General features: G+C 35.1%; 14 non-coding genes across 14 annotated transcripts; all 14 read left to right on the top strand.

Annotated features, from left to right (window-relative positions):
- Positions 1-4801: 4801 nt before the first annotated feature.
- Positions 4802-4909, top strand: Trnai-uau (transfer RNA isoleucine (anticodon UAU)). Its single transcript has 2 exons — positions 4802-4839; positions 4874-4909. It is a non-coding gene; the product is annotated as a tRNA-Ile (tRNA).
- A 3353-nt stretch (positions 4910-8262) lies between these two features.
- Trnai-uau (transfer RNA isoleucine (anticodon UAU)) lies at positions 8263-8370 on the top strand. The gene is made up of 2 exons: positions 8263-8300; positions 8335-8370. It is a non-coding gene; the product is annotated as a tRNA-Ile (tRNA).
- Positions 8371-11382: 3012 nt separating this feature from the next.
- Positions 11383-11490, top strand: Trnai-uau (transfer RNA isoleucine (anticodon UAU)). Its single transcript has 2 exons — positions 11383-11420; positions 11455-11490. It is a non-coding gene; the product is annotated as a tRNA-Ile (tRNA).
- Positions 11491-14353: 2863 nt separating this feature from the next.
- Positions 14354-14461, top strand: Trnai-uau (transfer RNA isoleucine (anticodon UAU)). The gene is made up of 2 exons: positions 14354-14391; positions 14426-14461. It is a non-coding gene; the product is annotated as a tRNA-Ile (tRNA).
- Positions 14462-17045: 2584 nt separating this feature from the next.
- On the top strand, positions 17046-17153 carry Trnai-uau (transfer RNA isoleucine (anticodon UAU)). Its single transcript has 2 exons — positions 17046-17083; positions 17118-17153. It is a non-coding gene; the product is annotated as a tRNA-Ile (tRNA).
- A 66-nt stretch (positions 17154-17219) lies between these two features.
- Positions 17220-17327, top strand: Trnai-uau (transfer RNA isoleucine (anticodon UAU)). The gene is made up of 2 exons: positions 17220-17257; positions 17292-17327. It is a non-coding gene; the product is annotated as a tRNA-Ile (tRNA).
- Positions 17328-17569: 242 nt separating this feature from the next.
- On the top strand, positions 17570-17677 carry Trnai-uau (transfer RNA isoleucine (anticodon UAU)). Its single transcript has 2 exons — positions 17570-17607; positions 17642-17677. It is a non-coding gene; the product is annotated as a tRNA-Ile (tRNA).
- Positions 17678-17743: 66 nt separating this feature from the next.
- Positions 17744-17851, top strand: Trnai-uau (transfer RNA isoleucine (anticodon UAU)). The gene is made up of 2 exons: positions 17744-17781; positions 17816-17851. It is a non-coding gene; the product is annotated as a tRNA-Ile (tRNA).
- Positions 17852-18091: 240 nt separating this feature from the next.
- Trnai-uau (transfer RNA isoleucine (anticodon UAU)) lies at positions 18092-18199 on the top strand. The gene is made up of 2 exons: positions 18092-18129; positions 18164-18199. It is a non-coding gene; the product is annotated as a tRNA-Ile (tRNA).
- Positions 18200-18265: 66 nt separating this feature from the next.
- Positions 18266-18373, top strand: Trnai-uau (transfer RNA isoleucine (anticodon UAU)). Its single transcript has 2 exons — positions 18266-18303; positions 18338-18373. It is a non-coding gene; the product is annotated as a tRNA-Ile (tRNA).
- A 66-nt stretch (positions 18374-18439) lies between these two features.
- Positions 18440-18547, top strand: Trnai-uau (transfer RNA isoleucine (anticodon UAU)). The gene is made up of 2 exons: positions 18440-18477; positions 18512-18547. It is a non-coding gene; the product is annotated as a tRNA-Ile (tRNA).
- Positions 18548-18613: 66 nt separating this feature from the next.
- Positions 18614-18721, top strand: Trnai-uau (transfer RNA isoleucine (anticodon UAU)). Its single transcript has 2 exons — positions 18614-18651; positions 18686-18721. It is a non-coding gene; the product is annotated as a tRNA-Ile (tRNA).
- A 66-nt stretch (positions 18722-18787) lies between these two features.
- On the top strand, positions 18788-18895 carry Trnai-uau (transfer RNA isoleucine (anticodon UAU)). Its single transcript has 2 exons — positions 18788-18825; positions 18860-18895. It is a non-coding gene; the product is annotated as a tRNA-Ile (tRNA).
- Positions 18896-19135: 240 nt separating this feature from the next.
- Positions 19136-19243, top strand: Trnai-uau (transfer RNA isoleucine (anticodon UAU)). The gene is made up of 2 exons: positions 19136-19173; positions 19208-19243. It is a non-coding gene; the product is annotated as a tRNA-Ile (tRNA).
- The last annotated feature ends 6202 nt before the right edge of the window (positions 19244-25445 follow it).

The raw sequence follows: 25445 nt of genomic DNA, 5'->3' as shown, positions 1-25445 counted from the left end.
AACAAAATAATAATTTATGAACAATAGCAATTACTACATAAACAGTTGTCACATGTATAGTAGAATTATATTCAGATAAATATAAACCTTATAGAAGTTCCATATTTAAAACAATCAAAAGTTTAAAAAAATATACATATGAATTGACTAATAAGATTAATGTTTACAATTCAAAAAGATGTCATATAAGAAATCGACATTTATGAAGAGTAGCAGCATCCCAAGTTTGTCTTTAAATGTTTCAGTTTGATGTAGACACGGTTGCAATTACTTTTTCTTTGTTAGTATTTTTTCTACAACAGCATATTAATTTCTGGAGCTCTTCTTTCATTCCTGGCATACGAAACCAGTAAACTATTGGGTTAATAACAGAATTACTCACAGCAAGGCAAAACAGCGAATCTTCTACTGTCAAATTACCGTCCACAGTTTCATAAACCAATGCTAATGCCCAAAAACAACAAAGCGGAAGCCAGCAGACACTGGAAATTACAAGTAAAATGGTGAAAGATCGAATCAATGCCCGCGACCGTCCAACCACGTTGTGTCTAAAATCTTCAGTAACTTTACGATCGTTTTCTGCGAGTTCCAACGAGATTTTGTAATACAGAAAGCAGTTAGCAACGATTAAAATTACCGACAAGCAAGCAAAAGCAAATTTAATCCATTTATTGTACATATAATAATAAACAACTAAGATACCAGTTATAGGGATTATCCAGAAAAGGAAGCAGGCAAAAATGCATCTTTTTGATGTTATAATTTGTTTGTGGGTAAAAGGTGCGACAACAATTACAATGTAACGTTCGATGCAGACAGCACTTATGTTAAACATTGTTACAAGAAACATTGCGTCCAAAATTGAACCAAACACGTATGATTCGTATAATATATCAGCATATATCAAAACTGATTGCACGCCAACTATAAAATCAGCTAAAGCTAAACTAAATAAGAAAATGTTTCTATTCTTGCGGAATTTCTTCGATTTTAGGACAATAAGTAGAACAAAAGCATTTTCAATTGTTGCAAAGACGCCAATAGTTGTGTAAATAATTCCAGGAATGTCGTAATAATATTCTTCCCATTCTGGTTGATCCGTAACATTCGTATTATTATAGGCCGATTCGTATTCATATGCCATAATGTTAAGCCCACTAAGAACAATTGTCAACGTCCCAAATATTGCCCTTTATACTGTGTTTTCTGCGTTCTGGAAAAAAGTAAATGCGTTAGACGTTTTATATAGGACCTATTATGGAAAACACAAAGGATGGCGCACTACTCCAATAAAAGGCCCTATTGTGGACAAAAATCCCCTCTTTTGGACAGTCAATTATAAAAAGCCTCTATTATGGACAACCCAAGTGACAGTTCGCGTGATCAATTAATTGTCATTTCAATATTCAATATTTATTAATTTCAATATTGGCAAAATAACAATACATATGATATAATTAAATTTTAAAGACCATTATTATTGGATATCGCAGAATCACCAAAAAAAAAGAGATAACAAGAAGAAGAACAACAACAACTATAAAGCATGTTTATTGGTCAACTCACTTGTGTTGCGTTTTCGTCCTTGTCCTGGGAACTAAACGTTCGTTAAAACATCTAGAAACTGGAGTTTCAGATTGAAGCATCTACCACTCGTTTGCGTCAGTGAAAAACCTTACTCTAGTCTTCCAATCAATCTTAATCTTAGTCAAGCAAGTACCTGGTCTACCTGGTTGATGGAGATGAGACGTTAATGCGTGGTTCGTGTGATTGATTTAATATTTCACTAAGTAAATGTGTTTTTAATATGCAACTCCATTTATTTCACAATCGATTCGATGTAAAATGGACGGATTTTATTGTACAATTCTTTCTTTAAAAAATCACACGTCTACTCGATTGATTGGAATTTCGTTAAACTAAAGTTCCAATAACACCTCGTGTAAACAAGGCCATTTTATTATAATACAGTATATTGGTGCACAATGGATTACTTAAAATTTATCTGATTCGCAAATAAGTTTTTTGTGTAAACCTAACCATTGGAAATAAAGTTAGTTATTTTCCAACAACGGTGAAGTAATAAAGTTGAAGTATTACTGACAGACAAAAGCGTGGTTCCCACTAGAACGCAGCGACGTATTGACGCAAAGTGATGTATTGCGTAATCACAAGTTGGAACCGACGACGCAACTGTGCTGCAAAAATCGCAGGTTTGATTTCACGCAGGCAAGCACAATTATTAGAAGGGCATTTGCTTATGTTGCGTAGATTGCGTTAAGTTGCGTCGCTAGCTAAAGCGTGGTTCCCACTAGCGACGCAACGTAAGGACGTAACGCAACGCAAGTGAATTGACCAATCACAAGTGATGGCTTATTCGCTTGTGATTGCTAACTGTCTATAACTTCGCTTGTCATTGGTTAAAACGCTTGCGTTGCGTTTACGTCCTTGCGTTACGTTCTAGTGGGAACCAAGCTTTAGTGGGAACCAAGCTTAACTATTTATTTACGGCGCGCCGTTAGGAGCATTGCTAATTATGTCATCACAAAAAGCAATGTCCCATCAACGGCGCCCCGTATGTAAACATTTCTTTACCGTCCTACAGAGGCAATCCGATTTCAAAATTACAGAACTTCTGGAAAACAATCTAGCATTGTAGAAATTCTTTTCCAATCCAAGTAATTTATTTCTAAAATTGTAAGATATTATTATTATTAGTAAATAATTAATGGCCTATTCTTTAACCATTACCTGATAATTGGATCCAATCTATTCTGTTACTCGTCTGTTTCGAAGGCCTACTAGCATTCTAGAGTTTTGAAATACACAGACCGAAATATCTAGGCCAAATCTTGAATTGTGTAAAGACCTGTAACTTTTAGGTCTTATACTTTGCTACGAAAGCCTATCCTTAATTAATTCAGCTTAATATCCTGTATCCGGTTAATAAAGAAAAGCGTTTTTAATTAGTATACTATACTGCAAGATTCAAAGTATATTATAAATTGTAGTACCTGCAGTATTATAATATGTAATCCTACTAAATGCTATAAACCTTGAAAATATATAAGTAAAATATTAAAAGGATTACTTTTAATATGCCTATTAAATCAGACACTTTGTTTTCAAGTCTATATTTTGCTTTTTCTCTGATTTCAGAAATGAATACAAATTTAAGTATTGTTTTCATCAATTTCATACAATGTGTTCCCCAGTGGCCTAGTCGGTTAGCTCGCCGTGCCTATAACCAGTACCTGGTTTCGTCCTCACTGGTTTGGTAATGCGGAAGTCGAGAGTTCGATCCTTTCCTGAGGAACCTTAATTTTGTTCTCTTTAACTCCAGAATATAGATAAAATAGTAGTTTTTTTATATTCATTGTATTCCCCAGTGGCTCAGTCGGTTAGCGCGCCGTGCGTATAAACAGTACCTGGCTTCACAGACGGTTGTATAAGTTTTAATTACGATATATCTCGGATCTCTACTATGTCTTCTGCTTTGTGTTGGGTATTGTTGATATGAAAACTAGAGCAGGACTAATGGATGACAGTTATTAGGAAGATATGGTCCAGAATTAATATAAGTGAATACAATGATAACATAAACTTTTTAATATATAGCTGCTTACCATGGTAACACATAATACAAAGAAAACTGGAGGTCACATTGCTGGTGTCCTTTAGGCAAGACGCTTTACATTTGCCTCTCCACCCAGGTGAACAAATGGGTACCTGGTAAGTTCAAAGCACATTAAACTGCACTGATTATTGGATTATTGGATTTATGAAGCCTGATTGTATTCGTTAACAACTTCAACGATTGGAATAGGACTTACGCACTAAGACCTTGTTACACTAGCCATATCACACTTGAGAAAGGACCATTTTGATACATACTAACTTACTTGGTAACTGAGCATTAGTCCCTTGTTACACTAGGCATACCATATTTGAGAATGGATCATTTTGAAACCATACATACTAACTTACCATTGGTTTCTGTACTGATGCAACCTGACTGACTTAATCTTAGTAATAACATTATACTGTAGGCACTTTGTTTACCGAGCTGAGATGTTGATTCATGTGGGTTCTCATTCATTTTATTACGTACTAGGTTTTCTAAAGATGCCGAAAATCATACATTTACCTAAAATATGCAACTGTTTGTACCTATTTCACAATAGATTGAGTGGGTAAGTGTTTTCGTCTAGTCTTTCAGAAAAGCACTTGCATTTTGTCTCCATTGTTGATGTATGATTTAACTAAACTAAAATCCGAATAGCACCTTGTTGACGTAAACAAAAATTATACAATAGCTTACAGGACACGTCCGGGTTCACGGTTGTTTACATGTAAATCTCAATCTTAGTTTTAAACACCAGATTATGCAACTGTCAAACTAGATACTTAACTGATTAACGCCATTCATTGATATAAGTACGAGTATATTATACTTAATAATACGTGTCTGTCTCTCCTTGTGTGTATACAATGTACACAAAGAATGAATTCAATTTGATCGAGCGCAGCGATATCCATGTGCCAAGAAAAAAGAGCGTAGTAGAGATACCGAAGAACGTATAATTTGCTATGGTGCAAAAAGCACCGAATATATTGACTTATAAAATAATATGAAAAAATGTTTCTAAACCTTGAAAATATTATAGTAAAAATATTAAAAACAAAAGTGTAACCTCCGGAAAGTGTAACCTTCCTCCTTCTTTAACATAAAAAGTTGTTTCTAGACTTTTAAAGAACAACAATTTCATTGACTATGCTGTAGGAAATTACGTACTTGTGTTCCCCAGTGGCTCAGTCGGTTAGCGCGCCGTACTTATAAACAGTACCTGGCTTCGTCCTTACTGGTTTGGTAATGCGGAGGTCGAGAGTTCGATCCTTTTCTGGGGAACCTTAATTTTAATATCTTTTTGAAACAATAAAAATAATGATAAAAATATGTTAAACATTGTTACAAGAAACATGGCGTCTAAAATTGAACCGAACACATATGATTCGTATAATATATCAGCATATATCAAAACTGATTGCACGCCAACTATAAAATCGGCTAAAGATAAACTAAATAAGAAAATGTTCCTATTCTTGCGGAATTTCTTCGATTTTAGGACAATAAGTAGAACAAAAGCATTTTCAATTGTTGCAAAGACGCCAATAGTTGTGTAAATAATTACAGGAATGTCGTAATAATAGTCTTCCCATTCTGGTGGATCCGTAACATTCGTATTATTGTAGGCAGACTCGTATTCGTATGCCATAATGTACAGCCCACACAGAACAATTGTCAACGTCCCAAATATTGCCCTTTATACTGTGTTTTTCTGGGTTCTGGAAAAAAGTAAATGTGTTGACGTTTTATATAGGACCTATCGTCTTCAGCAAGTATAACTTCACAGTGTTAGTAAACGGATGCATGTATTTACAGACATTACAATGCCAAGCTTTGTTCCCACTTAGAGGCAACGTGACGACGTAGCACAACCCAAGTGAGTTGACCAATCACAAGCAACAGTTCGCGTGATCAATTAAAATTTCAATATTAGCAAAATAACAATACATTTGGTATAATTAAGAAGTTTTAAAGAAAAAAACAAGGTTTCTTGTCACATGCAGAATCACCAAAAAAAAAGATAACAAGAAGAAGAACAACAACAACTATAAAGCATGTTTATTGGTAAACTCACTTGTGTTGCGTTTACGTCCTTGTCCTGGGAACTATGTGTCACGTTCGTTAAAACATAATATAAACTGGAGTTTCAGATTATATCTACTGTTAGACAATGTGTGCATTTTGGTTCTGTAACACCCTCAAAGTACGGTTGAAACAACACTTTGACCCAACGCTAAATATACACCGATGGTGTCTACCGATCCATATTGTAAAAAAAATCGTAATTATACTTACCATTTGTTTGCGTGAAAACCTTACTCTAGTCTTCCAATCTATCTTAATCTTAGCCAAGCAAGTACCTCATGTCTACCTTGTTGATGGAGATGAGACGTTAATGCGTGGTTCGTGTGATTGTATGCAACTCCATTTATTTCACAATCGATTCGATGTAAAATGGATGGGTTTTATTGTACAAACCCTTCTTTAAGAAAACCACTCGTCTACTCTATTGATTGGAATTTCGTTAAACTAAAGTTCCAATAACACCTCGTGTAAAGGACATTTTATCATAATACAGTATATGCATGGAAGTAGAATATAAAATGTTATGCCTCCATGCTATATGGGTGCACAATGGATTACTTAAAACTCTATCTGATCTGATTTGCAAATAAGTTTTTTGTGTAGACCTAACCATTGGAAATAAAGTTAGTTATTTTCCGACAACGGTGAAATAATAAAGTTGAAATTTAGCGTAGTATTACTGACGAACGATTTATTTACGGGGTGCCGTTAGGAAAATTGCTAATTATGTCGTCACAAAAAAAAACAATGTTTGTTGTCCGCTTACCTCGTTGTTAATCATGCTAATTACTGCCTCATTTAAATTAAATTATTGGTATATAAGTACTCTAGGCGTTGATTTCAGTTCTGATGATGAGAATAGTTTCTCGAAACATGTCACGGTATTTTAAGGCAGTTTGCCTATTCATCAAATGCCTCACAATCTTGATTTTAATTTAAAATGTATGTAAACTTTTCTTTACCGTCCTACAGAACCAACAATCCGATTTCAAAATTACAGGACTTCTGTCCGGAAAACAATCTAGAAATCTAGCAATTCTTAACCAATCCAAGTAATTTATTCCTAAAATTGTAAGATATTATTATTAGTAAATAATAATGGCCTATTCTTTAACCATTACCTGATAATTGGATCCAGTCTATGCTGTTATTCGTCTCTTTCGAAGGCCTAATAGCATTCTAGAGTTTTGAATAACATACAGATCGAAATAATCTAATCTTGAATTGACCTGAAACTTTTAGGTCTTATACTTTTTTTTTTATCTTATGTGGGTTCATCCCACTTTTATTTCCATATATAATGTTCTCTTTACATATATTTTTAAATTTCATTTCAATACTCTATACATATTATTATGTTTCATTTGTTTACATAATTATTATCACATTCATTTTTGTTTTTATCTTTTCTCTTCATAGTTTCCTCTTTTTATACATATTATCTATAATACATTTTCATTAACAAAGCTTATCTTTTCTTACATAGCATATTTAATTCATACAATTATAATATTTTCTATGTTTAATAAATCCATCTAATTTAATTTAATATCTCCTATGTGTTTTCTTTGGATTTATCTATGCAAACATATTTTTCATTTAACAATACATATTCTTTCTTATAAATTACTAACCTTGTAAACATAATATTTTTCACATCCTTCAACATTGATTTTTTTTGTTTAATAATATTAACAAATATTAACAAAATATATTTCCACAGATTACCCTTTATAACCCATTAAATTTTCATCTACCTTGTCTTCTTTTTTTTTCTTATGTGTGTTCATTCCACTTTTTTTTTTTACTTTTTTTTTCTTTTAATATATTTCCATATATTCTTATGTTTACACATACATTATCATTTAACCAAATTTATGTTTAATAATCTTTTTATAAACTTAGACATATTTTTTTTTTCCACAATTTTGTCATTTTAAATTTCACATGCATTAAGAATGTTCATATTTACATATATATACTGTACATACATAAAAGCTTTGATCAATACACATTTCACAACTTATACATAAACCTTCTTATCCTTCATCATTATTTTTTTTATCATCTATCTATTTTTTTTTTCAAATCATCCAGTTTTAAGACATATTTACAAAACATACAATATATAAGCAAAAAAAAAAAAAACAAACAAAAAAACAAACAAAAAAACATAATAGATCATTCATTGTATCTCATTAACATTTTCTCTTACATGTAATCTGATTGAACATACACATGTATACCTGCAGATTTACATATACTTATACTTTGCTACGAAAGCCTATCCTTAATTAATTCAGCTTAATCTTGTATCCGGTTATTAAAGAAAAGCGTTTTTAATTAGTACAGTATTCAAAGTATATTATATAAATTGTAGTACCTGCAGTATTATAAATAGTAATCCTAAACTTTGAAAATATTAAAGTAAAATATTAAAAGGATTACTATTAAATATATGTCTACTAACACTTTGTTTTCAAGTCTATGTGTTGTCTATTTTTTTCCCTTTGACTTCAGAAATGAATACAAATTTATGTACAACGTGTTCCCCAGTGGCTCAGTCGGTTAGCGCGCCGTACTTATAAACAGAACCTGGCTTCGTCCTTACTGGTTTGGTAATGCGGAGGTCGAGAGTTCGATCCTTTTCTGGGGAACCTTAATTTTAATATCTTTTTGAAACAATAACAATAATGATAAAAATGTTTTGCTGTAGTTTAAATTTCCCTTTTATTGTAAATCACTGTTTTAATATATTTATTGTATTCAATTTAAGACTATATTATAGAATAGTTCTATGTTTCAATTGAGTTTAAACATTATAAGGCATAACGAAGTAATTATTTCAGCAAATCATTTTAGCAACTAGAAAGTATAGAGGTCAGGATTGAAAATTTAACAAGTGAAAATGTCATTACATGTCTTCTTCTGAACCACAGAATATATTTTGTGGCCATTGGCGTTCCATCAATAAATTTTGCATCTGATTTCCATCCAAAGTACAGTAGTATTTTCTTATCTATATACAATAACCAAATTAACATTAAACACCGTCATTTGGTAAGCTTCAAGCAAACTTTTTACATTTTTTTGCTAGTGTTTTTTGTTTTTTTCTTCTGGTTAAATTGAATGTTAGGCTACATTTAATTGTCACGTCAGAATGAGAAGCAATTATTACATTTCTTTTAGACATTATATGAGCACCAAAATAGAATTCATTATATAGATTCCAAGTTCGTTACTGAAAGGGGAAGTGATGTTGTTATAGTTGAAATTGTTTGAGGACCATTCGAATTTGCTTTTTCTTTCTTAGCAACATTTCTACAGCAACATATCAAATTCTGGAGCTCTTCCTTCATTCCTGGTAAACGAAACCAGTAAACTATTGGGTTGATAACTGAATTACTCAAAGCTAAGCAAAACAGCCAGTTCTCTGCATTTACATTATTGTCCGCAGTTTCATAAATCACTGCTAATGCCCAAAAACAACAAAGTGGAAGCCAGCAGACACTGGAAATGACAAGTAAAATGGTGAAAGATCTAATCAATTTCCGCGATCGTCCTAGCATATTATTTCCAAAATCTTCCGTAACTTTACGATCATTTTTTGTAAGTTCCAATGAGATTTTGTAATAGAGAATACAGTTTGCAACGATTGAACATAATGATACGCAAGCAAACGCAAATCTAGTCCATCTATTATACACAAAACTATAAACAACCAAGATAACAGTTATGGGAATATCCCAGATAAAGAAGCAGACAACAAGGCATCTCTTTAGTGTTATAACTTGTTTGTAGGTAAATGGTGCGCCAACAATTGCAATGTAACGTTCGATGCAAACAGCACTTATGCTAAACATTGATATAAGAAACATGGCGTCTAAAATTGAACCGAACACATATGATTCATTTAATATATCAGCATATATCAAAACTGATTGCAAACCAACAATAAAATCGGCTAACGATAAACTAAATAAAAATATGTTCCTTTTATTGCGAAATTTCTTCGATTTTAGGACAATAAGTAAAACAATAGCGTTTTCAATTGCGGCAAAGACACCAACGATGTGGTATATAATCCAAGGAATCTTTGACTCGTCCGTGTCTGGTGAAGGAGCAGTGAAATTCAATGCTGTACTATCATTGGCAAATTCGTCTTCGTATTCCATACTGTATGTGCTCACTCACCAAATAGAAAAAACTACGATTTGTATCTGAGCCCTGAAAGTACACAAAATTGGAAACTTTGTATATTATAGTAATGTTTCTGTATTCTCGAAAAATGTATATGGTTTCAATAAATTGTGGTGGTATTTTTTCTTAAGGTAGAAAACAAAAGTAAGTCTACTTTTTCATGTTTTAGCAATAGAATCAATCACCAAATAAAAAACTACGATCCGTATCTGAGCTTTGAATACGTACACATATTTAAAACTTTGTATAGTAATATTTGCATATTTTCTAAAAAGTCTACTTTATCATGTTTTAGCAAAAGTACCATAAAAAAAAAAAAATACCAACACAATGTTTGCCAATCTAGCTCAGATTTCTCCTAATTAAATGGTTGAGTTTGGCCTTCTTCTTCTGATTTTCAATTAATGTAAGTGCGTATAATAATAACAAACAGCTACTATATAAAATAAAGCTGCTTACAAGTGAAATTAATCTATGGCACACCACAACAATTAGGCATAAGTACGTTAAACATAGTATTACGTTTAAAAGTGGTATTTTGCAGATTTATTCTAAAACAGACTCTTTGTGTACGTTCGTGGTAGGCCTAGAACAGCCATTTTGACCCTCGGTATAACAATGCTTACGCCCTGGCGTGACCGAGCTCTGACCGATAATTCACTACAACAAAAAGGATAATCTTGAAATACTACATACCGAGACTACATACCACTGGTTCTGTCCGTACTCTTTCAACTTATTGCAAGCCTAAAAGATACAGTATACCTACGATGTTGATTTGTGGTTGTCTGAATACTTTATTATATTTTGATTACGTAAATCACAGTTTTCTAAAGATGCTGAACAATAATTTACCTAAAAAATTCAACTGCCTGTATTTCACAATAGATTGATTCACATGGTGGGCGAGTTTTATCGTTTTCAAAAAATTGCATTTCATCTCCTCCATTGTTAAAGTGGGATTTAACTAAACTATAGCGCCTTGTCGATTTAAACAAAAATTATACAATAGCTTAAAGGACAAGTCCGGGTTTACGGTTGTTTACATGTAAATCTCAATCTTAGTTTTAAACACCAGATTATGCAACTGTCAAACTAGATACTTAACTGATTAACGCCATTCGTTGATATAAAATAAGGTATTGTCCTTTCAATTCGTGTCTATCTGCTCTGTCTCATCTTGTTGTTGAAAAACCTACACAATTAATGAATTCAATTTCGCAGTGATATCCATTCGCCACGAACAGAGCGGCGTAATACCGAAGAACATATAATTTGCTATGGTGCAAACAGCACATTAAAAGTACACGAATAGATTGATTTGTAAATAGCAACATTTCCTAAACCTTGGAAATTATGGTAAAAATATTTGAAAGGTAAGTATTTAAATAGAATCTCAATCTTCCTGCATTTGTTTTCTAGACTTTCAAGAATCGGTTTTACACATTCTACAATTGTTTTCATTGTGTTCCCCAGTGGCTCAGTCGGTTAGCGCGCCGTACTTATAAACAGTACTTGGCTTCATCCTTACTGGTTTGGTAATGCGGAGGTCGAGAGTTCGATCCTCTCCTGGGGAACCTTAATTTTAATATCTTTTTGAAACAATAAAAATAATGATAAAAATGTTTTGCTGTAGTTTAAATTTCCCTTTTATCGTAAATCACTGTTTTAATATATTTATTGTATATTATAGTTATGGTATCTTTTACATTTTTTAAAACATGAACCACGATTTAAGACAACGATTATGGAATAGTTATATGTTTCAATTGATGTGTAAACATTATATAGGCATAAATATTCACGGTTCGAAGCAACAAAAAAGTATTAGTTCAGAATTGAAAATGTAACTCGTGACATTTTCATTGCATCCTGTCTTCTTCTAAACCACATTATATTTCGTGACCATTTTCTGTTTCATTTGGTAAGCTTCAAACAAACTTTTTACATTTCCTAATAGTGTGTGTTTTTGTTATTGCACTATAGGCTACATTTAAATTTCATGTGATGAAGAAACAATATTACATTTCATAGACGTTCTATGAGAAATCGAAAATCTTTCGAAAATAAAAAGATAATTCAAGTTATAGGTTCCAAATTCGTTACTGTATAGGGAAGTGATGTTGTTACTGTTGAAATTGTTTGGAGACCATTCGAATTTACTTCTTCTTTCTTAGTAACATTTTTACAGCAACATATCAAATTCTTGAGCTCTTCCTTCATTCCTGGTAAACGAAACCAGTAAACTATTGGGTTAATAACAGAATTACTCAAAGCTAAGCAATACAGCCAGTTCTCTGCATTTAAATTATTGTCCAAAGTTTCATAAATCACTGCTAATGCCCAAAAACAACAAAGTGGAAGCCAGCAGACACTGGAAATGACAAGTAAAATGGTGAAAGATCGAATCAATTTCCGCGATCGTCCTAGCATATTGTTTCCAAAATCTTCCGTAACTTTACGATCGTTTTTTGTAAGTTCTAATGAGATTTTGTAATAGAGAATATAGTTTGCAACGATTGAACATAATGATACGCAAGCAAACGCAAATCTAGTCCATCTGTTATACACAAAACTATAAACAACTATAACAACAGTTATGGGAATATCCCAGATAAGGAAGCAGACGACAAGGCATCTCTTTAGTGTTATAACTTGTTTGTATGTAAATGGTGCGCCAACAATTGCAATGTAACGTTCGATGCAGACAGCACTTATGCTAAACATTGATATAAGAAACATTGCTTCCAAAATTGAAAAGAAGACATTTGAATCATAAACTATTTCAAAGCATAGTAAAACTGATTGCAGGCCAACAATACAATCCGCCAATGATAAGCTCAATAAAAAAATATTCCTTTTATTGCGGAATTTCTTCGACTTTAGGACAATAAGTAAAACAATAGCGTTTTCAATTGTTGCAAAGGAGCCAATGATGTAATAAATAATCCAAGGGATGTCAGAAACGTTCTCTTCTGTCTCTGGTGAAAGAGCCGTACCATTCAATGTCCTAATATTGTCTTCGTATTCCATAATTTGTGCTCACTCAACAAAATGGATACAATCACAAACTAAAGAAAGATAAGATTATTTGAAACTCATATACAACTAGACTATTATGTCGAGTTGTGTGGCCTATAGCGGTTAATTCAAGGAAGGGGAACCGCAAAACGTAGCAATACAATAGGAACAGGTTAAAGTCTCTAGTTAGTTCGTTAGTCTTCTCGGAAGAGTGGGGGTTACTCCGTTGTACATCACTGCCACTGTCGTTCATGGGAGGCACTGCACTGTGGTCGCTGTAGGTCCGCAGAAGACCTATTCAGACCCATATTGCAATAGACCTACAAGGAAAATTTTAAAATTATACATATGATACTACTTACCACTGGTTTTTGTCCGTATACTCTTTGAACATGCCTTAATCTTAGCAAGTCCAACATACAGTAGGCTACTGTACTTCCCTTGCTGAGATGAGATAGATTTCTGATTATTTTACAATTTTATTACGTATTACGGTTTCACAATCGATTCGATTCACATGGGTGACTTTTATCGTTTTTTCTTTCAGAAAATCACTTGTATTTCTTCGAATCTATTGTTAAAGTGGAATTGAAATGAACTAAAAGTCCGAATAACACCTCGCCAGTGTAAACAATGACAGTAGATCTAAAGGACAAGTCCGGGTTCACAGTTGTTCACATGCAAATCTCAATCAATCTCAAGTTTTAAAACAGAAATCAGATTAATGCAACTGCCATTAGATACTTAAGTGATTAGTAAAACCAGTCATTGAGATACAAGTCAAATGAGTATTACATATACTTGGTAGCATACTGTCTGTGTGCAGACAAGGTATAACCTACCTGGTGACACGTGGCCTAGTAGGTTAGCGCGTCGTACAGCCTACAGATTGGAGATTGGAAATTGGAAATGCGGAGGTCGGGAGTTCAAAACTGAATTTTGTTCTCTGTTCTTTTTGACGGAAGAAAATGGACAAAAATACCGAGAGTTTGATCCTGTGTTTACATGTAAATCTTAGTTTTAAACACCAGATTATGCAACTGTCAAACTAGATACTTAACTGACGCCATTCGTTGATATAAAATAAGGTATTGTCCTTTCAATTCGTGTCTATCTGCTCTGTCTCTTCTTGTTGTTGAAAAACCTACACAATTAATGAATTCAATTTCGCAGTGATATCCATTCGCCACAAAAAGAGCGGCGTACTACCGACGGAACATATAATTTGCTATGGTGCGAACAGCACACTCAAAGTATACGAATAGATTGATTTGTAAATAGCAACATTTCCTAAACCTTGAAAATTATGGTAAAAATATTTGAAAGGTAAGTATTTAAATGGAATCTCAATCTTCCTGCATTTGTTTTCTAGACTTTAAAGAATCGGTTTTACACATTCTACAATTGTTTTCATTGTGTTCCCCAGTGGCTCAGTCGGTTAGCGCGCCGTACTTATAAACAGTACCTGGCTTCGTCCTTACTGGTTTGGTAATGCGGAGGTCGAGAGTTCGATCCTCTCCTGGGGAACCTTAATTTTAATTTTTTTTTTAAACAATAAAAATAATGATAAAAATGTTTTGCTGTAGTTTAAATTTCCCTTTTATTGTAAATCACTGTTTTAATATATTGATTGTATATTATAGTTATGGTATCTTTTACATTTTTTAAAACATGATCCACGATTTAAGACAACGATTATGGAATAGTTATATGTTTCAATTGATGTGTAAACATTATATAGGCATAAATATTCACGGTTCGAAGCAACAAAAAAGTATTAGTGTTATATTTCGTGACCATTGGCGTTGCATCTATTTTCTGTTTCATTTGGTAAGCTTCAAACAAACTTTTTACATTTCCTAATAGTGTGTGTTTTTGTTATTGCACTATAGGCTACATTTAAATTTCATGTGATGAAGAAACAATATTACATTTCATAGACGTTCTATGAGAAATCGAAAATCTTTCGAAAATAAAAAGATAATTCAAGTTATAGGTTCCAAATTCGTTACTGTATAGGGAAGTGATGTTGTTACTGTTGAAATTGTTTGGAAACCATTCGAATTTACTTCTTTTTTCTTAGTAACATTTTTTCAGCAACATATCAAATTCTTGAGCTCTTCCTTCATTCCTGGTAAACGAAACCAGTAAACTATTGGGTTAATAACAGAATTACACAAAGCTAAGCAATACAGCCAGTTCTCTGCATTTAAATTATTGTCCAAAGTTTCATAAATCACTGCAAATGCCCAAAAACAGCAGACACTGGAAATGACAAGTAAAATGGTGAAAGATCGAATCAATTTCCGCGATCGTCCTAGCATATTGTTTCCAAAATCTTCCGTAACTTTACGATCGTTTTTTGTAAGTTCCAATGAGATTTTGTAATAGAGAATATAGTTTGCAACGATTGAACATAATGATACGCAAGCAAACGCAAATCTAGTCCATCTGTTATACACAAAACTATAACAACAGTTATGGGAATATCCCAGATAAGGAAGCAGACGACAAGGCATCTCTTTAGTGTTATAACTTGTTTGTAGGTAAATGGTGCGCCAACAATTGCAATGTAACGTTCGATGCAGAAAGCACTTACGCTAAACATTGATATAAGAAACATTGCTTCAAAAATTTAATAGAAGACATTTGAATCATAAACTATTTTAAAGCATATTAAAACTTATTGCAGGCCAACAATACAATCCGCCAATGATAAGCTAATAAAAAATATTTCTTTTATTGCGGAATTTCTTCGACTTTAGGACAATAAGTAAAACAATAGCGTTTTCCATTGTTGCAAAAGAGCCAATGATGTAAAAAATAATCCAAGGGATGTCAGAATAGTTCTCGTCTGGTGGTCTCTGGTGAAGTAGCCGTACCATTCAATGTCGTAATATTGTCTTCGTATGCCATAATTTGTGCTCACTCAACAAAATGGATACAATCACGAACTAAAGAAAGATAAGATTATTTGAAACTCACATACAACTAGACTATTACGTCGAGTTGTGTGGCCAATAGCGGTTAATTCAAGGAAGGGGCACAGCAAAACCCGTAGCAATAAAATAAGCACATGTTCAAGTTTCTCCTCGACCGTTAGTTCTGGTGGTAGAACACGTCTTCTCGTGTAAGGACTTAAGACTGGATTGTGCATAATTCGGAAGATTAGGGGGTTACTCCGGTGTACATCACTGCACTGTGGTCGCTGTAGGTCCGCAGAAGACCTATTCTGAATTCGTGACCCATATTGCAATAGCCCTACTAGGACAATTTTGAAATTATATATATGATACTACTTACCACTGATTTCTGTCCGAATACTCTTTGAGCATGTCTTAATCTTATCAACTCCAACATACAGTAGGCTACTGTACTTCCCTTGTTGAGATAAGATAGTTTTCTGATTATTTTACAATTTCATTACGTATATCACGGTTTACATTTTACCTCAAAATATGCACCTAACTGCATTTCACAATCAATTCGAATCACATGGGTGACTTTTATTGTTTTGTCTTTCAGAAAATCACTTGTATTACTCCGAGTCTATTGTTAAAGTGGAATTGAAATGAACTTTAAGTCCGAATAACACCTCGCCAGTGTAAACAATGCCAGTAGTAGTAGAGATTTAAAGGACAAGTTCACAGTTGTTCACTTGCAAATCTCAATCAATCTCAAGTTTTAAAAAACATCAGATTAACGCAACTGTCATTAGATATTTAAGTGATTAGTAAAACCGATCATTGAGATACAAATCAAATGAGTATTACATATATTTTTAATATAATGGTAGCATACTGTCTGTGTGCAGACAAGGTATAACTCATATGGTGTACACGACACCCAGTAGGTTAGCGCGTCGTATAGCCTACAGTTTGGAAATTGGAAATGCGGAGGTCGGGAGTTCAAAAACTGAATTTTGTTCTCTGTTCTTTTTGACTGAAGAAAATGGACAAAAATACCGTACTTATGAACAGTACGTGGCTTCGTCCTTGCTGGTTTGGTAATGCGGAGGTCGAGAGTTCGATCCTCTCCTGGGGAAACTGAATTTTGTTCTCGTTGGCTCCATAAAATGGACAAGAAATTAATTATTGTTTCTCAAATGTGTTCCCCAGTGGCTCAGTCGGTTAGCGCGCCGTACTTATAAACAGTACCTGGCTTCGTCCTTACTGGTTTGGTAATGCGGAGGTCGAGAGTTCGATCCTCTCCTGGGGAAACTGAACTTTGTTCTCGTTGGCTCCATAAAATTGACAAGAAATTAATTTTTGTTCCTCAACTGTGTTCCCCAGTGGCTCAGTCGGTTAGCGCGCCGTACTTATAAACAGTACCTGGCTTCGTCCTTACTGGTTTGGTAATGCGGAGGTCGAGAGTTCGATCCTCTCCTGGGGAAACTGAACTTTGTTCTCGTTGGCTCCATAAAATGGACAAGAAATTAATTTTTGTTCCTCAACTGTGTTTTCCCCAGTGGCTCAGTCGGTTAGCGCGCTGTACTTATAAACAGTACCTGGCTTCGTCCTTACTGGTTTGGTAATGCAGAGATCGAGAATTCGATCCTCTCCTGGGGAAACTTGATTTTGTTCTTTCTGGCTCCATAAAATGGACAACAATTTAATTTGTGTTCCTCAAATGTGTTCCCCAGTGGCTCAGTCGGTTAGCGCGCCGTACTTATAAACAGTACCTAGCTTCGTCCTTACTGGTTTGGTAATGCGGAGGTCGAGAGTTCGATCCTCTCCTGGGGAAACTTAATTTTGTTCTCTTTGGCTTCATAAAATGGACAACAAATCAATTTTTGTTCCTCAAATGTGTTCCCCAGTGGCTCAGTCGGTTAGCGCGCCGTACTTATAAACAGTACCTGGCTTCGTCCTTACTGGTTTGGTAATGCGGAGGTCGAGAGTTCGATCCTCTCCTGGGGAAACTGAACTTTGTTCTCGTTGGCTCCATAAAATGGACAAGAAATTAATTTTTGTTCCTCAACTGTGTTCCCCAGTGGCTCAGTCGGTTAGCGCACCGTACTTATAAACAGTACCTGGCTTCGTCCTTACTGGTTTGGTAATGCAGAGATCGAGAATTCGATCCTCTCCTGGGGAAACTTGATTTTGTTCTTTCTGGCTCCATAAAATGGACAACAATTTAATTTGTGTTCCTCAAATGTGTTCCCCAGTGGCTCAGTCGGTTAGCGCGCCGTACTTATAAACAGTACCTGGCTTCGTCCTTACTGGTTTGGTAATGCGGAGGTCGAGAGTTCGATCCTCTCCTGGGGAAACTTAATTTTGTTCTCTTTGGCTTCATAAAATGGACAACAAATCAATTTTTGTTCCTCAAATGTGTTCCCCAGTGGCTCAGTCGGTTAGCGCGCCGTACTTATAAGCAGTACCTGGCTTCGTCCTTACTGGTTTGGTAATGCGGAGGTCGAGAGTTCGATCCTCTCCTGGGGAAACTGAATTTTGTTCTCTTTGGCTTCATAAAATGGACAACAAATTAATTTTTGTTCCTCAAATGTGTTCCCCAGTGGCCCAGTCGGTTAGCGCGCCGTACTTATAAACAGTACCTGGCTTCGTCCTTACTCGTTTGGTAATGCGGAGGTCGAGAGTTCGATCCTCTCCTGGGGAAACTGAACTTTGTTCTCGTTGGCTCCATAAAATGGACAAGAAATTAATTTTTGTTCCTCAACTGTGTTCCCCAGTGGCTCAGTCGGTTAGCGCGCCGTACTTATAAACAGTACCTGGCTTCGTCCTTACTGGTTTGGTAATGCGGAGGTCGAGAGTTCGATCCTCTCCTGGGGAAACTTAATTTTGTTCTCTGTGGCTTCATAAAATGGACAAGAAATTAATTTTTGTTCCTCAAATGTGTTCCCCAGTGGCTCAGTCGGTTAGCGCGCCGTACTTATAAACAGTACCTGGCTTCGTCCTTACTGGTTTGGTAATGCGGAGGTCGAGAGTTCGATCCTCTCCTGGGGAAATTGAACTTTGTTCTCGTTGGCTCCATAAAATGGACAAGAAATTAATTTTTGTTCCTCAACTGTGTTCCCCAGTGGCTCAGTCGGTTAGCGCGCCGTACTTATAAACAGTACCTGGCTTCGTCCTTACTGGTTTGGTAATGCAGAGATCGAGAATTCGATCCTCTCCTGGGGAAACTTGATTTTGTTCTTTCTGGCTCCATAAAATGGACAACAATTTAATTTGTGTTCCTCAAATGTGTTCCCCAGTGGCTCAGTCGGTTAGCGCGCCGTACTTATAAACAGTACCTGGCTTCGTCCTTACTGGTTTGGTAATGCGGAGGTCGAGAGTTCGATCCTCTCCTGGGGAAACCTAATTTTGTTCTCTTTGGCTTCATAAAATGGACAACAAATCAATTTTTGTTCCTCAAATGTGTTCAGTCGGTTAGCGCACCGTACTTATAAACAGTACCTGGCTTCGTTCTTACTCGTTTGGTTATGCTGAGGTCGAGAGTTCGGTCCTATCCTGGGGAAACTAAATTTTGTTCTCTTTGGCTTCATAAAATAGACAACAAATTAATTTTTGTTTCTCAAATGTGTTCCCCAGTGGCCCAGTCGTTTAGCGCGCCGTACTTATAAACAGTACCTGGCTTCGTCCTTGCTGGGGAGGTGGAGAGTTCAATCCTCTCCTGGAGAAACTGAATTTTGTTCTCTTTGACTACAAAAAATTGACACAAATTTGAAATCTTCTCATTCGAAAATGCTCCCCTGTGGCTCAGTCGGTTAGCGCGCCGTACTTATAAACAGTACCTGGCTTCGTCCTGACAGGATTGGTAATGAGAGTTCGATCCTCTTCTGGGAAAACCTAATTTTTCTCTCTCTGACTCCAGAAAATTGACACAAATTTGATATCTTCTCCTTCGAAGGTGTTCCCTAAATGTTGTCCCGATGAATTGTGACTGAGTTGTGTCACTCAGTAACAAACTCATCGGGACAAACATTAGATCTCTCGCTAAAGAGGTTATGTTTTGATGCGTGAGTGTTTGTTTGTTTCTACATTTGTCAGTTTGAAAATTCAAACGTTTTTCCCGATTTCCATAAGATTTTAAAGGATGATTTCATACCTGTATTGGAACACGTCATTAAATGTTCATATGCCTAGGTCAAATATTTTACCATAGGGATATACACCTTGTTCACGAAACGGAAGACATCTTTGATAGATGACAAACAATTCTGTGAAGAAAAGCGTAACCAACAGAAATCATTTTTATTCTATTATTTTCATTGTAAAGCCTTTAATTATTATTACGTGTTTATTGATATGTGGCATTTTTTAAGGTTTGCGCTCTCTGAGTGCCCTTCTAGTTTGTATTTAATCAACTGCTGATAAATAGCTGTACTTTGTGTAGGGCTACTTACTTCTCCGTATACAATAGAAAACGGAATGGAACATCTTCTGTCCTTCGCAACGTGAATTAGTTGGAAGGTTGTTAATTACGACAGCGAGGATAAACCTTTCTATCATGTTGCCATGCTAATTGTTCAAATCCTTTCTCAACAGCACGTAAATGGTTAATGGATAAATAATATGTTTAGCCTACGTTATCACGTTTAAAAGTTTATTCAAAATAAGTGAAATTAAATCATCCACTAAGGTCGAAATAATAATAGATATAATTTAAACGTGATAAATATACAGTAACAATACCTTGTTTGGATATCGCTTTCATCGTAATAGATTAGACATTGAATTTACCTTTTAGTAAAGAATGCAATTTCTACCATGTTATTAGGCCTTATTGTTTCCATCGACAGACGCTACAGTTTGCATACAAACAGTAAGATCACATTATCGACAGTATTCATACAGTACAATTGTTGCACATTTTGACTCTGACGCTTCACTTGCACCAAATCCCACTAAATTTGAGCTGCAAAGGATCAATGCACCAAGTACCAAGCTATATGTAGTGTCATGTTCTTTTAGTTTCTCTGATTTTGCTGAACATTTTGCTAAAGCTAGACCTAGGTGAAATTACAGGAGTAAAATGCTTCATTTGTTGATTATCATCATAAAGGTAATTGATAGTAGTACTGTTGTGTTGCCAAAGGCCTACGCCATATTGTGTTTTATCTGATAATTCATCTTGAATTTCTGTACTTGTATGTTTTTTTTTTGCTGTTAGATATTCTTATGACGATACCTGGCCGATTTTCGTACATTATCATGTCTAGTGAAACTATAAACAGCCTTCTCTTCAGTAACGTGTCTCTAGACGACAAAGCGCAAATAATCATGATCGTTATTAGTCCGTGCTAAAGCCTACCACCATATTATACGGTTCTAAACAAAAAGATAGAATTATTCGTATGTTTTATTTCAGATCGTCTTGATTAACATCTTAGTAGAAGATGCAGATTCCGGTAAGATTCAATTGAATTCAATAATGTTTTTTGAAATATAGACAACATTTAAAAAGGTATAAAAATGAAGATCGTATTGCGGCAAACGATAACGGTAGGCTATATCATGACAACAATTTTTACATGCCACAACTGAATCACGGACGAATTCCTTCATGGGCCTAAGTACTACTTCCATAACCATTTATTTCTATACCTATTTTCAGCATATCTTTCTCTTCGTAAATCCGCAAAAGTTTCATCCTCGTCCGAAATTTATGCCAGTGATGTGACAACAATAACGGATGGAATAGACACGGTTGGCGAATGGAACACTGAATGTTTTACTACAGACGGTAAGTTAACGCTCTCGCAAAGTGACCTGTTGTATGAATGAACCATATCCGTCAGCGCAATTTAGCTCGGTCGTCAGAGAGGTATCGAACACCAGACTAACGATATGGAGGTCGTGGGGTTACGCGTAACGGATGAGCGCCCACTGGCTAAACCCAGGGGCCCCAGATTTTATGGGGGCCCCTGAGCAGTGTCCAGAGGAAAAAACAGGCATTAAAATATGTCGAAAAGGCTAAAAACACCCGAGGCCTCCAGCGTTGGAGAACCATTAGGGGTTCCTACGCCAGACTCTGTGTTACGCCACTGTTCAACAATATCTTTGAATGAATAGATAGATAGATATGTGCATGCTAATAATAAAATAATACTTTCTTTTGTAATTACAATAATAATTGATGTTCTCTAACCAACAGACAGAGGTGTTAGCGAATCGGTAGCGGTAGATCTTGGAGATACATATAATGTTACTATGGTAACTGTAATCAACGCTATGAGCTTACGTAAGATTCATATATTAGAAACGATTCATGATTCACGCCGAACGATTCGGAAGATACATTTACATGATCTCATCCCTGTTATATTATACGTAACCGTCCCTAAACATATGATACGGTTGCCCTACTTTATAAACTTGGTTCCTCCAAGAAGCGCAACGCAAGGACGTATACGTAAATAGTTGACCGATGAAAAGCGACAGCTCGAATCCATCGCTTATGATTGGTCAAATAGCCCTTACATCCTTGTGTTGCGTCTGTTGTAGGGACCAAACCTTAGGCCTCACATGCAGTTATCTCATGTTATTTCCCCGATGTTTGGCATGTTCTAAACATGTTTTGTATATTATCATGCACCACCATTAATAGGGATTTTATAGATTATCTTTTATAATTATAGATAAAGATAGTATAGCGCTACAGTTAGATGGCTCAACGATAAGCGTGGATAAAGCTGTATGTGGTGATCCAGCAGATATTGAAATGGTGATGGAAAGTCCTATTATCGATTTTACATGTGATTCACCAACTGAAGGACGGTACGTTACGCTTAATGCCAAAAATGCGTTTTCTGTCTGCGAAATTCGAATTTACGGGGAAAGCGATGAGATCCGTAAGTGCGTGTTTTGATAATGTTGATGATTTAGTATATTCTTTTTTTTCTCTTTGTATTTTCTTGCTTATTTATGCATGTTTATGAATGTTAATGATGAATAGAAGAAAATATCTTATTTAGACGTTTGAACTACCACTACTACTACTACTACTACTACTACTACTACTACTACTACTACTACTACTACTACTACTACTACTACTAAATGAGGAGTTATTATTTATAGTATAAGATGGCTCTCCACTATCTTGTTGGGGACTAATTTCAATGACTTTAAATCTTTTCATTAAAACTTACTTTAGTTGATACCTTTACTTTGAAAAAATGTTTTATACCTTTTTCACGTCGCCTAGTAAAACCCCGAAGTTTGAACATACCACTGGCATTTTGGTTGTATAAAACTAAACTCCAAAATCTTTTAGGAAAATCTCCTCAATCATCATAGAACTGTCGTACTTTCCTCTTAAAATGAAATGGTTAAAGGTATTTTCCCTATGACAAAAATATGTTTTGTATGTTCCATAATAGATATTCACTTTGAACAAAATTGGATCGAAACAAAAACTATTTACCTCAAAAAACTGTGATTTAAAGCAAAAAAGTAAAATTGACTTAAAGTCAATGGGTTTTGTGAAAAGTGAAAACATTATTTTATTTTTCTGAAGAAGTGATTAACTTGATATAATGGCCTATTCACAATTTGATTGTATAAATCTTCATTTGTTAAGATTTTTAGGGGACAATACATCTTTAATATCTAACTTTATAGTTATTTTATGTTAATTTAAATTTATTGCAGAGTCGGTTTCTGAAGATTTGCACCCTGTGAGTTTCTGGCCACTAAACAGTTTTTGCGGAATAAACGACATCCTTACACATGCTTACGACACGGATAACTACCGCTACTTTACCGACCAGAACGGTATCGTGGATGCCGCCTTTGAGTTTAGTGGGTCATCAGAAAGAGTATTAGTATCGTCAACATCTGAATGGAGACAAGTTTCTAAAATGTCACTGACAGTGTTTGTGTATTTGTTTGCAAACGCCACTCAGGGGGCTATCTTTAAAATGGGCGAGACAAGCGGCACGGCGTTTAACATACGTGTCTCTATTATCAATGATGTTCTCCACATGTGTGAAGTAGTTATTCGTCGTAATGGTGAAATTATGAGAGTCAATACTTTGAAGCTTTCTACGTGGACGTTTCTTGGTTTAACATTCGATGGGGATACCGGGGAATTGAGTATCTGGAGAGATGGAGAGATCGTCAGCACCGCTAACACATCGTTCACGTCTGTTACGATCAACTTTGGTCAAGTTGTTATTTTACCCGGCGATATGTCTTCGAGCGATATCTCTACTTCGAGTGAAGTTCAAGTTGATGCTGAACAATCAATGGGTTTCTCAAGACTTCAGCTATTTGACAGGGTACTCAATGAAGCCGAAATGAAGGCCTACAGAGATGAAACAAGTAAGATTTAGCTACAATATTTTCCAGGATTTTTCAAAATCTATACAATAATATAACATAAAGCTAAACTATGCATGTTCAGTGGTAGTCTGGGTTCTAGGCGGAGTTTTGACTTAATATTGTCAAAGATAAATATTTTGGCACATATGGCGTTCCATACGTATAATAATTGAGCTTGTATTTTCAGACAAAACATGGACTAACATAAAAAGACAATAAATACTGATTCGGTGCAAGTCTAGTTCATGGTTGTATTCACCAATCACAAAGTGAATATTTTTTTTATTGATGGAACTGTGTTCCATACGTGTAATATAATTGTCTTTTTATTATAAATAAAACTATTGTTTCTTATTTTCCCAAACCATTAGCTCAATTGGTCTGTTGCTTTTGTAATGTACTTTCAGAGATACACAAGTGCTCTACCGATGGCATTTTCCAATCAGAAGAAACTTCTACAGAATCTGAATGGCCGTCTGAAGATTCGAACCACATCATTACTACGTCAAGGCAATCTTCTCGAATACGTTGCGCCCATCAATGTTTGAGCCAAAGTCATTGTATTTATTTCAAATACACTGTAATCGATCAGAATTGCAATATCTACTGGTCGTCTGATTTAGTAACGCAGTTTAAATTTGCTGGTTTTTACAAATGGATTGGCTAATGTTTCTAAGATGTTTCTGCGTATAGAATATGAAGAATAGTAAGTAAGTGAATGAATGTCCACCCGATTTTCCATTCACCCTACTTTCGTACTATGTCTAGAGACAACAAACAGTAGGCCCACCTGTAGCTGTTTATTGTCTCCTTTCTCCCTTTTGCCACCTTTTCAAATGCGTTATATCAACTGATTCCGATGAGCTGGGTGCGAAATTTGTATTTCCCTTTCACATCTGCATAAATTGTTACAAATTGTAACAAGTTGTAACCAGGTTTGATCTCCCGACATTCTCTTCACATTATGCAAACCTGGTTACAAGTTGTTACATTTTGCAGAAGTCAAATGGTATTACTATTAGGCAGAAGAAATCATGAATAATGCATGGTATCTACTTCTAAATAACCTCTACTCCCTAAATATACTAAACCTAACCCTCTAAACAATTTCTTTCAAAAATTAATGAATCATTCATGTTTTCTGAATGAAACGTCGAAGAATAACAATTTCGCGAGCCGTCTGTGCCGAGGCTGGCTGAATAGTAGGTGCTTAGCTTCCCAATCTTAAA

Source organism: Antedon bifida, chromosome 5 (genome assembly GCF_963402885.1).
Source record: "Antedon bifida chromosome 5, ecAntBifi1.1, whole genome shotgun sequence".
NCBI lineage: Eukaryota > Metazoa > Echinodermata > Crinoidea > Comatulida > Antedonidae > Antedon > Antedon bifida.
This window is presented reverse-complemented; position numbering and strand designations above follow the sequence as displayed.